This window comes from Coregonus lavaretus, assembly GCF_964263955.1.
Source record: "Coregonus lavaretus genome assembly, chromosome: 24".
NCBI classification, from domain to species: domain Eukaryota; kingdom Metazoa; phylum Chordata; class Actinopteri; order Salmoniformes; family Salmonidae; genus Coregonus; species Coregonus lavaretus.
In genome coordinates, this window is record NC_140011.1 from 21,380,373 (window position 1) to 21,396,164 (window position 15,792).

The window sequence follows — 15,792 nt, forward strand, 5'->3', positions numbered from 1 at the left end:
ATATTTTTGTTCAGTGTAATTGCACCATCCTCGACTGACTAAGATACACAACTCACAGCTCTGAACAACAACTAATTATTATGGTTAATGGCAAACTATAGGCAAAAGCCATAACCAATACAAACAATATATAATATTTACCACTGTAGGTTTATGCCATTTACTCACTGGCTTAGCACCCCCCCACATTTTACAAAATGTGTAAAATGGCATGAGTTAGCTATTAAACTGCAAATTTTTCTCTGCCCCATGGCAAAAAATATAATGCAGTGGCTCCCGCGAAACTGGCTAAATCACTGCATTTACTCAAATGTGAGACCTTATAATAGGCTTATGGGTTTGCAGACTATTTGACTTCAAATCCATAGGAGTACTGGAATGCGTTCAACTATAGATTACGTTTTTCAATTTATCTTATCATTTAAGTAGCCAGCCCATAGTAGCCTACAACAGCTTTGTGCGAATATGCGGACACCATACCTCCGGGTTTTACACAAAGGTGCGTGACATGACAGTAGGCGGAGGATGGCTCGAAGCACCGAGGATTCTCGCGCGTCACTGACTCATCATTACCGTAAGCCTTCAGAGGAGTCAGAAGCGATGAAACCTGGTTGCAAAAGTTACTCGTCTTTGTTTTTTCATTTTTACAACGACGATAATATTCAAGGTAAGGACGCACACATATTTTACATGCGAAAAATAATATGTTGTCTTCTTGTCACCAATTGTTTACAAACTTGACACCGCCTGAATATGTCGGCCATTGTTGGTGGCACCTGTCGACGTTTTGGTGATCAATCGAATAGCCTACGCCACTTTTTGGTTTCATAACATAATTAACTATTCTGTGATTGACATAGTCTAAGTTCTCACTGCAAATCACTTTTCTTTGCTGTTCTTGACATTCAATCCAAGCAGTCTTGGTAAGATTGCATTTGATAATCGCAATGAAGGCTATTGATGATGATGACACGAAGTTGATTTGCTGAACCACAGGAGGAAATACATCTGGCATCCAACTAATCTAAGGATTAAATCAAATTAAATCAAAATGTTAAATTCAATTTAAATCAAGTTTGATTTGATTTAGTCCTATTCTTTAACTTAGATTTTTGGTTGAAATGGAGACAAACTGGAATTAAAGCCGGACTAAATCAGTGGCACAGATGGAACTATCCAAATGTTGATATTTGGTTGCGTTGACAACTAAACACAATTCAATATCACTAAAAATCATTACATTTTAAATCAACCAGAGTTTGAAACCCTAGGCCTATTGTACTGTCTATGTTTTGTTGAATTCTGGGTTGAATTGAAACAATAGCTGTTGATGACTTTGCAAATGCTATATAGGCCTAAATACCATTATTAAAGATATATGAGTGATACATTTCATTTGCTCTGTTAAACCCTTAGCAATTATTTGGATAGCAACAATGAATCTATTTAGTTTTTAAGTAGAGATCTCTAAACAATCGTTCTCAGGATAGCACATTAGTAATAGTCAGTGACAAATAGCTAGGCTGGGCTTGGTTAAAACCCTGGATGGGAGACCAAAGGGTAGCGGTAGATAGATCACTTCTCCTGTAGGAGGTGCTGCCATGCCTATATATGATAGTGGCTATAACGTTGAAGATCTGATGTTGTTTTAAAGGTACAAATTCAACATATTTTATACAAGGTTTGTCTGTTGAAATTTGGTCACCATGATGACATAATCCTGGCGTTGAAATTTCACCCTCAAAACAACAGTTGATTACTTTTTTCAAATTCAATGTATTTTGCATGTAGATTCCACGTCATAATACCTTGACAAATTACGTTGAAACAGTTTGTGCCCAGTGGGTTGTCACTTCCCCATAACCTGACAGAGTAGGAACTTCACTTTGTACAATAATGTAGGCTACCCATTATTGTTTACATGCATAATTATGGAATCTATGAATATGATTGGCCTGGGATAAAAGTATACACAATTCAGTAAACTAGTAACTGGAGTTGTTGACCTGCATATGATATTATGTAGGAACAGGATATGATGCTAACACTATTTTGGCTCTGTGACTGCATTCAGGCATCAGATATAAACCAGATATTTATACAAAATTCTACTAGAATAGTCCCCATGGACAGACCGTAATAGGACTGCATTCAGGGGTTTCTTTGTTCACATTTGGCAGGGTTATTCCAGGTTAATCTGCTCTTCTACCACCTATCCCACAATACTGTCAGTCCATTGTTTGCTTAGGTGATCTCTGGCCTTATTTGCATAATTGTTTTCTCTCCTATCACCCTCTCCACACGAAATGTAAACATTAACCTCTTTCCTCTCTTTTATATTGCATTTCCTATCTTTCACTCCTAAAGAGGCATTTATTTATGAAACAGTATGTGTAGTGTGTATGGGTGGGTGTGTGTGGACCATATTTGACTATGGCATGGTCAACAAATCTTCAGCTCAGATTTCACAGTGCCCCAGTATGATAGCATCACACATCAACCCTTGTTGATGTTAAGGTTAACTGAATGGTATTCAATCTAAAGTCTGACCAAGCACAGCTTTTCTTTGCATCATTGTTTTTGATGGGGAGAGCCTTTCACAACTGGTAATCTCTTAACACCCTTCGATGACTCTAAGTAGAATAGCAGTGACTACTCAGAGGTTCCATGTTTTTACTCACGTTGTGCTGTACGTAATATTATATAATCCAGTGATTTGGTCATCAGGGATTGACATTAAAGGTTCAGCTTAACCTAGGGTATAGCAAAGTGGGGCATTTCTACACAATTTAAAAACTCTAAAATGCTCTTTGGAGAACAGCAAAAACAAACAAATGACCCCAGCCATTAATTATCACCGCAATGTTAGGTTTACAGGTCTGTGGAACGGCATATACAATGTCAACCACTACTCAACCTCATCATAAATTGACTAATTTACTTGTGGAACTGCGCACACAGTACAACGTGAAATAGATGCATAATACACACTATCAAGTTACAACAAGGCTGACTTCAAATGCGACATCCATAGGGGGCGTGTGAGTTTCAAGTTTGGGGAAGCAATTTCTTCACTGTAAAATTGCACCTTTATAATAAAGGATTGCATGCATCTGTCATCGCATTTGCAGACTAATGTAAGATGTGCTACTATTCCTAATGTGATGAGTAGATTGCATAGTCATAATTTAGGCTAATAATATAACTCAATCACTGTTAGCAAAACCGGCAGTTATGAACAATGCAAACCTGTGTGCGTAGTGACAGTAGGCCTAATCAGAGACATTTATTTTCCTTTCTTTGCACTGGAAAAATGTAGCCTTTTATAAACACATTTCATGCAATTCCACTACACCTTATATGACTGGAGACATAAGCAACATCTTTTTTAATATGACACAAATTAGTAGCCTATTCTGCTGACACTGGCAAACAGATCAGTAAAAATGACCATCTAATCTAGGCCAATGAAAAAGGCAGACACAAATTGTACAATTTGATGTACATCTAGATATTGTTATCCCCCAAAACTTTCCAGTGGTACTGATCCAATGATAAAGACAGTGAATATGCACACACTCACCAGGGATATGGCCGATTTATCTCTGCTGGTGCCAATAAGATATGCTACTGTTCGCTCAATTGGGAGTTGAGCATTTTGATAACTAGAGACAGATTGGGGTATTTTCTTTGTCTTCTCTTTTCAGCAATAGTCATTTGCTTTCTAAACTGTTTTTCCTACGATTTGTATTTTGAAATATTTCGACAGGCCTAGGCCTATTTAACTGCTTTTCACTGACCGCAGCAATTCAACAATGAGCTATTTGGTAGGCTATTTGCAGCGCGCTACTAAATTGTGCGCTTAAAAAAAATCCATAGCAAAAACATTTTTTAAGAAACTAATGATCCTCTGTGGCCAAATCATGCTCTTTGGTGTAGTATTTTGAATGATTGTATTTATTTCTGTATAGGCACGAGTAATTATAGCTAATTTTGACAACTTAATTAAATGCACTTTAGGGGAAGCTTTTTTTCCCCTAGCCTGTTGGATGCGCCGCCTATGCCAACATCAATGTGAAAGGAACCGCTACATAAAACAGCTGGCCCTGAGGCTTACAAGGCCGAGTTCAAATGCCGACATCAAATTCAAAGCAATCCGCACACTTGTCTGGCACTGTCTCTGCTTAAAATGAAAGGCACGCAGGCTGGCAGCTTCTCTCCAAGGAATGATCCGCATGGTCCTAAAGCCAGCCATCAACACACTAAACAGCCGTTGCATTTTAATCGGGATTGGAATGATTTTAGTCTACATTTTTGTAGCCTACTTTTACATTTTGGGTCTTATTATATATCTTTTTTAAAGGTACTCAGTCTGACTTTCAACTTTTGAAAGTTGTTGCTCAAATATTTTTTTATTCAACACACACAAGAATGGTGTATAGGTACCTTGTAGAAAAGACAAGTATGCAATTCTTATATAAACATAAAAGAGCAGACAGATACAAAAAGACCCAGAGTTGTAGGTAAAAAAATGTATCATACAAAATAAGCTATACAGGACAAAGACAAGTAAACAGAAAGAAGAGGGCAGATGTGACCCCCATATCCATCCCTCCATCAACCAGTCCACGTGTAATCACGCCAGCCCAGGACCTCCACATCCGGCTTTTTCACCTGTGAGATCGTCTGAGGAGTACGTCTGTCTGTCTGTCTAATAAAGCCCTTTTGTGGGGAAAAACTCATTCTGATTGGCTGGGCCTGGCTCCCCAGTGGGTGGACCTGGCTCCCAAATGGGTGGGCCCAATGCCCTCCCAGGCCCGCTCATGGCTGCGCCCCTGCCCAGTCATGTGAAATCCATAGATTAGGGCCTAATGAATATTTGAATTGACTGATTTCCTTCTATGAACTGTAACTCAGTAAAATCTTTGAAATTGCTGTATGTTGCGTTTTATATTTTTGTTCAGTATGTAACTTGTCAGAAATGTCTAGATCAGCTAACGTTTTCTAGCTAACTTTTTTAGCCCATAGATTTTGTAGAAATGTTTGAGTCACCGAAATATCACATGAATACACATTAGACATTGCAAAATGTATAGAATTGCAAGACCATTTTCTCTCCGCCAACAAGAGGGTATAAACAGTTTGTGTCATGAACAGTACTTGTGCCCATAGAAATACACATTCATTTCCCACCCAAGTTAACCAGTATGAACTGAAACCCCCACAATGAAAGGCTACCACACAAAATGTACAGTACACGACTCCAGTACTGTACCAAAAAAAGCAGGGAATGTGAGCTATGGTAATCCTAAACATCAAATTGAACAATTGCACATCCTTTGGCACTTTGAAGCAGGATACACCATCTATTTGATGCATCTACAGTGAGGGGAAAAAAGTATTTGATCGCCTGCTGATTTTGTATGTTTGCCCACTGACAAAGACATGATCAGTCTATAATTTTAATGGTAGGTTTATTTGAACAGTGAGAGACAGAATAACAACAACAAAATGCAGAAAAACGCATGTCAAAAATGTTAGAAATTGAATTGCATTTTAATGAGGGAAATAAGTATTTGACCCCTCTGCAAAACATGATTTAGTACTTGGTGGCAATCAGAGGTCAGACGTTTCTTGTAGTTGGCCACCAGGTTTGCACACATCTCAGGAGGGATTTTGTCCCACTCCTCTTTGCAGATCTTCTCCAAGTCATTAAGGTTTCGAGGCTGACATTTGGCAACTCGAACCTTCAGCTGCCTCCACAGATTTTCTATGGGATTAAGGTCTGGAGACTGGCTAGTCCACATGATCATTGCAAAGAGCCCCAGGCCGAGGGAGATTGACAGTTCTTTTGTGTTTCTTCCATTTGCGAATAATCGCACCAACTGTTGTCACCTTCTCACCAAGCTGCTTGGCGATGGTCTTGTAGCCCATTCCAGCCTTGTGTAGGTCTACAATCTTGTCCCTGACATCCTTGGAGAGCTCTTTGGTCTTGGCCATGGTGGAGAGTTTGGAATCTGATTGATTGCTTCTGTGGACAGGTGTCTTTTTTTATACAGGTAACGAACTGAGATTAGGAGCACACTCTTAAAGGGAGTGCTCCTAATCTCAGCTCGTTACCTGTATAAAAGACACCTGGGAGCCAAAAATCTTTCTGATTGAGAGGGGGTCAAATACTTATTTCCCTCATTTAAAATGCAAATCAATTTATAACATGCGTTTTTCAGTTTTTTTGTTGTTGTTATTCTGTCTCACTGTTCAAATAAACCTACCATTAAAATGATAGACTGATCATTTCTTTGTCAGTGGGCAAATGTACAAAATCAGCAGAGGATCAATAACTTTTTTCCCTCACTGTATGATGCTACCTTCAGCCACTTTACCTGTATGAAGACTTAGATGCTCACATAAGTTGCTTCAGAATGTGAGTGGTTGATGGGTTGGTGTGAGGTTAGCAGATGAGTTGCATTTACATTGAGTCTGTTGATTAAGTAGCACAAGTAAATACTTTTTTCGTCATTGTTTTTCACAACACAATGTGAGAATGTGTCGAATAATTGCTTTGCTTTCCAAGATTTGGAGTGGTATATTATTGTGGTCATCATATTGGCAGAGACTCTAAATCATGAATTAATTAATGAATCATGAATAAGCCCTTATAACAATGGGTCTCGTGTCCACTTCACCGAGCAACTTTACCTCAGTGTTACTTGTTGATTTGTTTTGTTTCTTTGGGAAGAGAGAGCCTAATTGAAAGACTACAAGATGCCCAGGTATTGGACCCTGGCAGAAACTATCGAACAGATGCACACAACTTTACTGAGCGGCTGGGAATGGAAGGTTGTTGATTATAGAAGAAGCCTTTTTCAGAGCTGAATAACTTTATCTCAGTGAAACCTCCGATGTTGGTCCCTTGAGTGCTTTCTTGACTTAAATTGTCATATTTGCTACAGTATAATGTATTTTCATCAAGCTGATTGCGTAAACGTCTCCGTTTTGTAGATGGGAACTTGATATGGACAGTGGGATACAGATGTTTTTTGTGTTCGCTATACTGCTGATAATTTTTGGACTTGACCCTCTCTATCTCCTCTAGGAAGTGTGTAACTGGTATAGGCAGTAATTGCTAAATGTTTGCTTTTTATAAGGTAAAAGCAGCCCTGATATCACACCATTTAATGTGTCGTGGAACAGGAACTCACCTGTTTCCTGTTTATGCTTAACAAAAGAACCAGAAGGATGGCCTTCTAGGGAGCTTTTCCTAGCCACTGTGCTTCTGCCTCTGCATTGCTTACTCTTTGGGGTTTTAGGCTGGATATACAGTGGGGAGAACAAGTATACACTGCTGATTTTGCAGGTTTTCCTACTTACAAAGCATGTAGAGGTCTGTGATTTTTTTATCATAGGTACACTTCAACTGTGAAAGACAGAATCTAAAACAAAATTCCAGAAAATCACATTGTATGATTTTTAAGTAATTAATTTGCATTTTATTGCATGACATAAGTATTTGATACATCAGAAAAGCAGAACTTAATATTTGGTACATAAACCTTTGTTTGCAATTACAGAGATCATAAGTTTCCTGTAGGTCTTGACCAGGTTTGCACACACTGCAGCAGGGATTTTGACCCACTCCTCCATACCTTCTCCAGATCCTTCAGGTTTCGGGGCTGTCGCTGGGCAATACGGACTTTCAGCTCCCTCCAAAGATTTTCTATTGAGTTCAGGTCTAGAGACTGGCTAGGCCACTCCAGGACCTTGAGATGCTTCTTACGGAGCCACTCCTTAGTTGCCCTGGCTGTGTGTTTTGGGTCGTCGTCATGCTGGAAGACCCAGCCACGACCCATCTTCAATGCTCTTACTGATGGAAGGAGGTTGTTGGCCAAGATCTCGCGATACATGGCCCCATCCATCCTCCCCTCAATACGGTGCAGTCGTCCTGTCCCCTTTGCAGAAAAGCATCCCCAAAGAATTATGTTTCCACCTCCATGCTTCACGGTTGGGATGGTGTTCTTGGGGTTGTACTCATCCTTCTTCTTCCTCCAAACACGGTGAGTGGAGTTTAGACCAAAAAGCTATATTTTTGTCTCATCAGACCACATGACCTTCTCCCATTCCTCCTCTGGATCATCCAGATGGTCATTGGCAAACTTCAGACGGGCTTGGACATGCGCTGGCTTGAGCAGGGGGACCTTGCGTGCGCTGCAGGATTTTAATCCATGACGGCGTAGTGTGTTACTAATGGTTTTCTTTGAGACTGTGGTCCGAGCTCTCTTCAGGTCATTGACCAGGTCCTGCCGTGTAGTTCTGGGCTGATCCCTCACCTTCCTCATGATCATTGATGCCCCACGAGGTGAGATCTTGCATGGAGCCCCAGACCGAGGGTGATTGACTGTCATCTTGAACTTCTTCCATTTTCTAATAATTGCGCCAACAGTTGTTGCCTTCTCACCAAGCTGCTTGCCTATTGTCCTGTAGCCCATCCCAGCCTTGTGCAGGTCTACAATTTTATCCCTGATGTCCTTACACAGCTCTCTGGTCTTGGCCATTGTGGAGAGGTTGGAGTCTGTTTGATTGAGTGTGTGGACAGGTGTCTTTTATACAGGTAACGAGTTCAAACAGGTGCAGTTAATACAGGTAATGAGTGGAGAACAGGAGGGCTTCTTAAAGAAAAACTAACAGGTCTGTGAGAGACGGAATTCTTACTGGTTGGTAGGTGATCAAATACTCATGTCATGCAATAAAATGCAAATTAATTACTTAAAAATCATACAATATGATTTTCTGGATTTTTGTTTTAGATTCCGTCTCTCACAGTTGAAGTGTACATATGATAAAAATTACAGACCTCTACAAGCTGCAAAATCGGCAGTGTATCAAATACTTGTTCTCCCCACTGTACGTAAAGCACTCTAACAACTGCTGATGTAACAAGGGCTTTATGAAATGAATGTGATTTGATTGGTTAATAATGAAATACCACAACCATGATTTAGAATGGAATAAATCTATTATTATGTCATGTTAAACAGGGTGAAAGGGTATATACTTAAACTTGCTTTTAAATGAATCTATATTTTCTCTATCCAAAAGATGGCAACAACAACCACTGAGAATGGAGGTGGAGGAACCAGTGGGTCAAAAGATTACAAAAAGGTATGGAGTCTTTGGGCCCCGGTAATTGATTTATAATGTATGGCACACATCTACAAATCCTGTATAATGTCCTTCTGAGTGTGAACGAGATTCCATTGGTGAACTGAGCGTCAAGAAGGATTACTGCCATTCCTCTTAATATTGGGCAATGCTTTGCCCTCCCTGGACTGGAGATGGTGTTGTGGTTGAGCGTTACGTAACAGTGCTCAGTCTGTCTGTTTGTGTTGGCTGATGGAGGGGCCAGAGTGGCGGATAACGTGATTAGGTAGATCAGCCACTGTGTTTAGCCACACAAGAGGCACGCTGACTGCCCTGCAGATTTTCTGCCTTTCTGTCGGTTCAGAACGGAAATCCCGAAATCAGTTAAAAAGCTACAGGTGGTCCTGGTATCCATGAACATGCTGACTGACATGCATCAGATGTACCTTTCAGATGTACAAAAATTTTATGGGTATGGTTTGATCTGGAATCCTACACATTATAATCTGTGTTGTATTGATTTAGAATATAATGTTTGTGTGGTCCCAGCCCACAGATGCTGCACTGAAAGGAGCCATCCAGCTGGGCATTGGGTATGCTGTGGGGAACCTGACATCCAAGCCTGACAGAGATGTGCTCATGCAGGATTTCTACATGGTGGAGAGTGTCTTTCTACCCAGGTACAGTACACAGCACTGGCATCACTCAGCAGGCTTATACACATCACTAGTTAGTGACACGAATACAGCACAAACTCTGTTAAAGAAGCATATCTGAACCTCATTGGTCAGATTTTCCCATTGACACAGAAGTCCCTTTCACTACAAAAGTCCTACTCCAGTGTCCTTTTCACCTCATTTAACACCTGTTCATTTCCAAGTTTTCATACATTCATAGAATGTTTGGGAATGACGCAGAGTAAGGCATTTGGGAAAATTCGATAGCAATGTAGTGTGGGAAAGTGGCTGTGCGTTTGGACAATTAATAGACACTGCAGTAAATAAAACCTAATAAAAACATCTGTCTTGTCCAGGACCGGACTCTACACAGACCGATCAGACCTACAGTAAGCCTATATGCAAATAAGCCATTTGCCACACGGGCCAGCCATCACTCAATTTGAATTGGACTGTGTGTTTACAGGCAGTAGCAACAGCACAACTTCAGATCATTAGAAAGCATTCACCTAAGGCCACAAAATATACCTGAATGGATTTCTGCAAATATGTAAATACCACGGGAGTCCTCTTACATTTGCAGACTTTTAATGCAGGAAAACTTAAATCAGTTTTAGCTCATTTCTACCAGCATGTTACCTGTGCAACTAGAGGAAAAATAACTCTAGATCACCTTTACTCCACACACAGAGACTCATACAAACAAAGCTCTCTTTCGCCCTCCATTTTTGGCAAATCTGACCATAACTCTATCCTCCTGATTCCTGCTTACAAGCAAAAACTCAAACAGGACGTATCAGTGACGCGCTCAATATGGAAGTGGTCCGATAAAGCAGATGTTAAGCTACAGGACTGTTTCGCTAGCACAAACTGGAATATGTTCCGGGATTCATCTAATGGCATTGAGGAGTTTACCATATCGGTCACCGGCTTCATTAATAAGTGCATAGACAACGTCATCCCCACAGTGACAGTACGTGTGTATATACAGTGGGGAAAAAAAGTATTTAGTCAGCCACCAATTGTGCAAGTTCTCCCACTTAAAAAGATGAGAGAGGCCTGTAATTTTCATCATAGGTAAACGTCAACTATGACAGACAAAATGAGAAAAAAAATTCCAGAAAATCACATTGTAGGATTTTTAATTAATTAATTTGCAAATTATGGTGGAAAATAAGTATTTGGTCAATAACAAAAGTTTCTCAATACTTTGTTATATACCCTTTGTTGGCAATGACACAGGTCAAACGTTTTCTGTAAGTCTTCACAAGGTTTTCACACACTGTTGCTGGTATTTTGGCCCATTCCTCCATGCAGATCTCCTCTAGAGCAGTGATGTTTTGGGGCTGTCGCTGGGCAACACGGACTTTCAACTCCCTCCAAAGATTTTCTATGGGGTTGATCTGGAGACTGGCTAGGCCACTCCAGGACCTTGAAATGCTTCTTACGAAGCCACTCCTTCGTTGCCCGGGCGGTGTGTTTCGGATCATTGTCATGCTGAAAGACCCAGCCATGTTTCATCTTCAATGCCCTTGCTGATGGAAGGAGGTTTTCACTCAAAATCTCACGATACATGGCCCCATTCATTCTTTACTTTACACGGATCAGTCGTCCTGGTCCCTTTGCAGAAAAACAGCCCCAAAGCATGATGTTTCCACCCCCATGCTTCACAGTAGGTATGGTGTTCTTTGGATGCAACTCAGCATTCTTTGTCCTCCAAACACGACGAGTTGAGTTTTTACCAAAAAGTTCTATTTTGGTTTCATCTGACCATATGACATTCTCCCAATCCTCCTCTGGATCATCCAAATGCACTCTAGCAAACTTCAGACAGGCCTGGACATGTACTGGCTTAAGCAGGGGGACACGTCTGGCACTGCAGGATTTGAGTCCCTGGCAGCATAGTGTGTTACTGATGGTAGGCTTTGTTACTTTGGTCCCAGCTCTCTGCAGGTCATTCACTAGGTCCCCCCGTGTGGTTCTGGGATTTTTGCACACCGTTCTTGTGATAATTTTGACCCCACCGGGTGAGATCTTGCGTGGAGCCCCAGATCGAGGGAGATTATCAGTGGTCTTGTATGTCTTCCATTTCCTAATAATTGCTCCCACAGTTGATTTCTTCAAACCAAGCTGCTTACCTATTGCAGATTCAGTCTTCCCAGCCTGGTGCAGGTCTACAATTTTGTTTCTGGTGTCCTTTGACAGCTCTTTGGTCTTGGCCATAGTGGAGTTTGGAGTGTGACTGTTTGAGGTTGTAGACAGGTGTCTTTTATACTGATAACAAGTTCAAACAGGTGCCATTAATACAGGTAACGAGTGGAGGACAGAGGAGCCTCTTAAAGAAGAAGTTACAGGTCTGTGAGAGCCAGAAATCTTGCTTGTTTGTAGGTGACCAAATACTTATTTTCCACCATAATTTGCAAATAAATTCATTAAAAATCCTACAATGTGATTTTCTGGATTTCTTTTCCTCAATTTGTCTGTCACAGTTTACGTGTACCTATGATGAAAATTACAGGCCTCTCTCATCTTTTTAAGTGGGAGAACTTGCACAATTGGTGGCTGACTAAATACTTTTTTCCCCCACTGTATCTCAACCAGAAGCCATGGATTACGGGTAACATCTGCATTGAGTTAAAGGCTAGAGCTGCCGCTTTCAAGGAGCAGACACTAATCTGGACACTTATAAGAAATCCTGCTATGCCCTACGACGAACCATCAAACAGGCAATGCGTCAATACAGGACAAAGATAGAATCCTACACTGAAGCATGCGTGAGAGCACCAGCTGTTCCGGACAACTGTGTGATCACGCTCTCCGTAGCCGACGTGAGTAAGACCTTTAAACAGATTAACATTCTCAAGGCCGCAGGACGGATTACCAGGACGCATACTCAGAGCATGCGCTGACCAGCTGGCAAGTGTCTTTACTGACATTTTCAACCTCTCCCTGACCCAGTCTGTAATACCTACATGTTTCAAGCAGACCACCATAGTTCCTGTGCCCAAGAACGCGAAGGTAACCCGTCTAAATGAATACCGCCACGTAGAACTCACATCTGTAGCCATGAAATGCTTTGAAAGTGGTTATGGCTCACATCAACACCATCATCCCAGAAAACCTGGACCCACTCCAATTCACATACCGCCCAAACAGATCCACCGATGACGTATCTCTTTTGCACTCCACACTGCCCTTTGCCACCTGGACAAAAGGAACACCTACGTGAGAATGCTGTTCATAGACTACAGCTCAGCGTTCAACACCATAGTGCTTTTCAAACTCATCACTAAGCTAAGGTCCCTGGGACTGAACACCTCCCTCTGCAACTGGATCCTGGACTTCCTGATGGGCCGCCCCCATTTGGTGAGGGTAGGCAACAACACATCTGCCACGCGGATCCTCAACAAGGGGGCCCCTCGGGTGCATGCTTAGTCCCCTCCTGTACTCCCTGTTCACCCACGACTGCGTGGCTGCGCACGACTCCAACATAATCATCAAGTTTGCCAATGACACGACGGTGGTGGGACTGATCACCAATGACGATGAGACAGCCTATTGGGAGGAGGTCAGAGACCTGACAGTGTGGTACCAGGACAACAACCTCTCCCTCAACGTGGGCAAGACAGAGGAGCTTATCGTGGACTACAGGAAACTTAGGGCCGAACACGCCCCCATTCACATCGACAGGGCTGTAGTGGAGCGGGTCGAGTGCTTCAAGTTCCTCAGTGTCCACATCACTAAGGACCTATCATGGTCCAAACACACCAACACAGTCGTGAAGATTGCACGACAATGCCTCTTCCCCCTCCGAAGGCTGAAAAGATTTGGCATGGACCCTCAAAGTTGTACAGCTGCACCATTGAGAGCATCTTGACTGGCTGTATCACCGCTTGGTATGGCAACTGCTCGGCAGCCGACCGCAAGGACTACAGAGGGTAGTGTGTACAGCCCAGTACATCCAGTACATCACAGGGATGTAGCTCAGTTGATAGAGCATGGCGTTTGCAATGCCAGGGTTGTGGGTTCGATTCCCACGGGGGGCCAGTATAAAAAAATATGTATTCACTAACTGTAAGTCGCTCTGGATAAGAGCGTCTGCTAAATGACAAAAATGTTTTTAAAAATGTAAATCACTTGGGCCGAACTCCCTGCCATCAGGACCTCTATACTACCAGGCGATGTCAGAGGAAAGCCCTAAAAATTGTCAAAGAGTCCAGCCATCCAAGTCATAGACTGTTTTGTCTGCTACCGCACGGCAAACGGTACGTTAATCTCTAGGAGACAGAACGCGTCTCCTTCCTGAGCGGTATGACGGCTGCGTGGTCCCATGGTGTTTTATACTTGCATACTATTGTTTGTACAGATGAACGTGGTACCTTCAGGCATTTGGAAATTGCTCCCAAGGATGAACCAGACTTGTGGAGGTCTACAATTTTTTTTCTGAGGTCTTGGGTGATTTCTTTTGATTTTCCAATGATGTCAAGCAAAGATGCACTGAGCTTGAAGGTAGGCCTTGAAATACATCCACAGGTACACCTCCAATTGACGAAAATGATGTCAATTAGCCTATCAGAAGCTTCTAAAGCCATGACATCATTTTCTGGAATTTTCCAAGCTGTTTAAAGGCACAGTCAACTTAGTGTATGTAAACTTCTGACCCACTGGAATTGTGATACAGTGAAATAATCTGTCTGTAAACAATTGTTGGAAAAATGACTTGTGTCTTGCACAAAGTAGATGTCCTAACCGACTTGCCAAAACTATAGTTTGTTAACAAGAAATGTGTGGAGTGGTTGAACAACAAGTTTTAATGACTCCAACCTAAGTGTATATAAACTTCCGACTTCAACTGTATATGGCCAAGCTATCAATCCTCATTGTGTATTTATTCCTTGTGTTATGATTTTTTTTATTTTATTATAATTTGTTTGTAATTGTATTCTGCATTGTTCGTAAGGGCCGTAAAGTAAGCAGATCACTGTAAGTCTACACTGGTTGTTAATGAAGCATGTGACAATTACAATTTGATTTGATGCACATCAACAAGAACAACAACTGATAGCCAGAGCGAGAAGAGCTAAAATCTAACGAGGGAACAGTAGATAAACCCTCTCAAACTCCAAAATTGCACTGATAAATGATGTGGAATAGTAGCCTGCTCGCCCTTCTGCAGCTTGCCTGCCAATGCATGCTTGTCCCAACCCACGTTTTGACAACTGAATGGGAACAAACTTGCCTGCCTGCCCATTTGGTCGATGCCAAATACATTTGATTGACAACTAAGGGATATGGTAATTGTGGATAACAGTCGTTCAAGTTCAGCATAGCTAGCTAGCAAAGTGATTCACATTTCTTGCTAGCTAACCAAATGACACCTGCCCCTCTAGCTGTAGCCACAGAAAAACGATATGACGGAAAAGTTGGCCACTCACCCACTCATCCAATCACATAACATCGTCCCAGCAGCCAGCTAGCTAGCTAGCTAACGTTAGGCTTCGTGTTTTTGTTGGTAAATAAATAGCTACATAAATAGATAAGCTAGCCTATTAGCAACGTTATGAATGACTTATGATCATTGCCCTTACTAGTTTGATTGTATTGACATTCTCATCCTTAGTTACATTCGTCAATTTTTTTGTCCAACATATTGAGTCATTGAAACTGAAACGGTGCATCCCGAATGGCTGGAGGAAGAAAACAATGTACCAGGCCAGCTGTGATAACAATATTTGTTGGACTACCGAAACAGTTATTGGTGAATTATATATTATATTATCCATTCATTGAACTGCATCCATCGGCCAACAATGCCTTACTCTACGTCATGGAATTTTGAGTCAAATATAACCTATTTTAAAAACGTCTTATAAAGTTGGTTTTGTAGCGTAAGCTGGGAATTTGATATTTTTTACTGATATGATTTGTCTTTTTGTTTCATATCTGCAAAGTCGTTAAAACGCTGTCAGTTCCAAAA

General features: G+C 41.4%; 1 pseudogene across 1 annotated transcript in view; it reads left to right on the top strand.

Annotated features, from left to right (window-relative positions):
• The first annotated feature begins 562 nt into the window (after positions 1-562).
• Positions 563-15,792, top strand: part of LOC311100314 (phosphatidylinositol 4-phosphate 5-kinase type-1 beta-like) — a 33,635-nt pseudogene continuing 18,405 nt past the window's right edge. Inside the window, exons 1-3 of the transcript XR_014615717.1 lie at positions 563-667; positions 9,097-9,159; positions 9,688-9,818. The product of XR_014615717.1 is annotated as a phosphatidylinositol 4-phosphate 5-kinase type-1 beta-like (transcript). The remainder of the gene's footprint in view (positions 668-9,096; positions 9,160-9,687; positions 9,819-15,792) is intronic.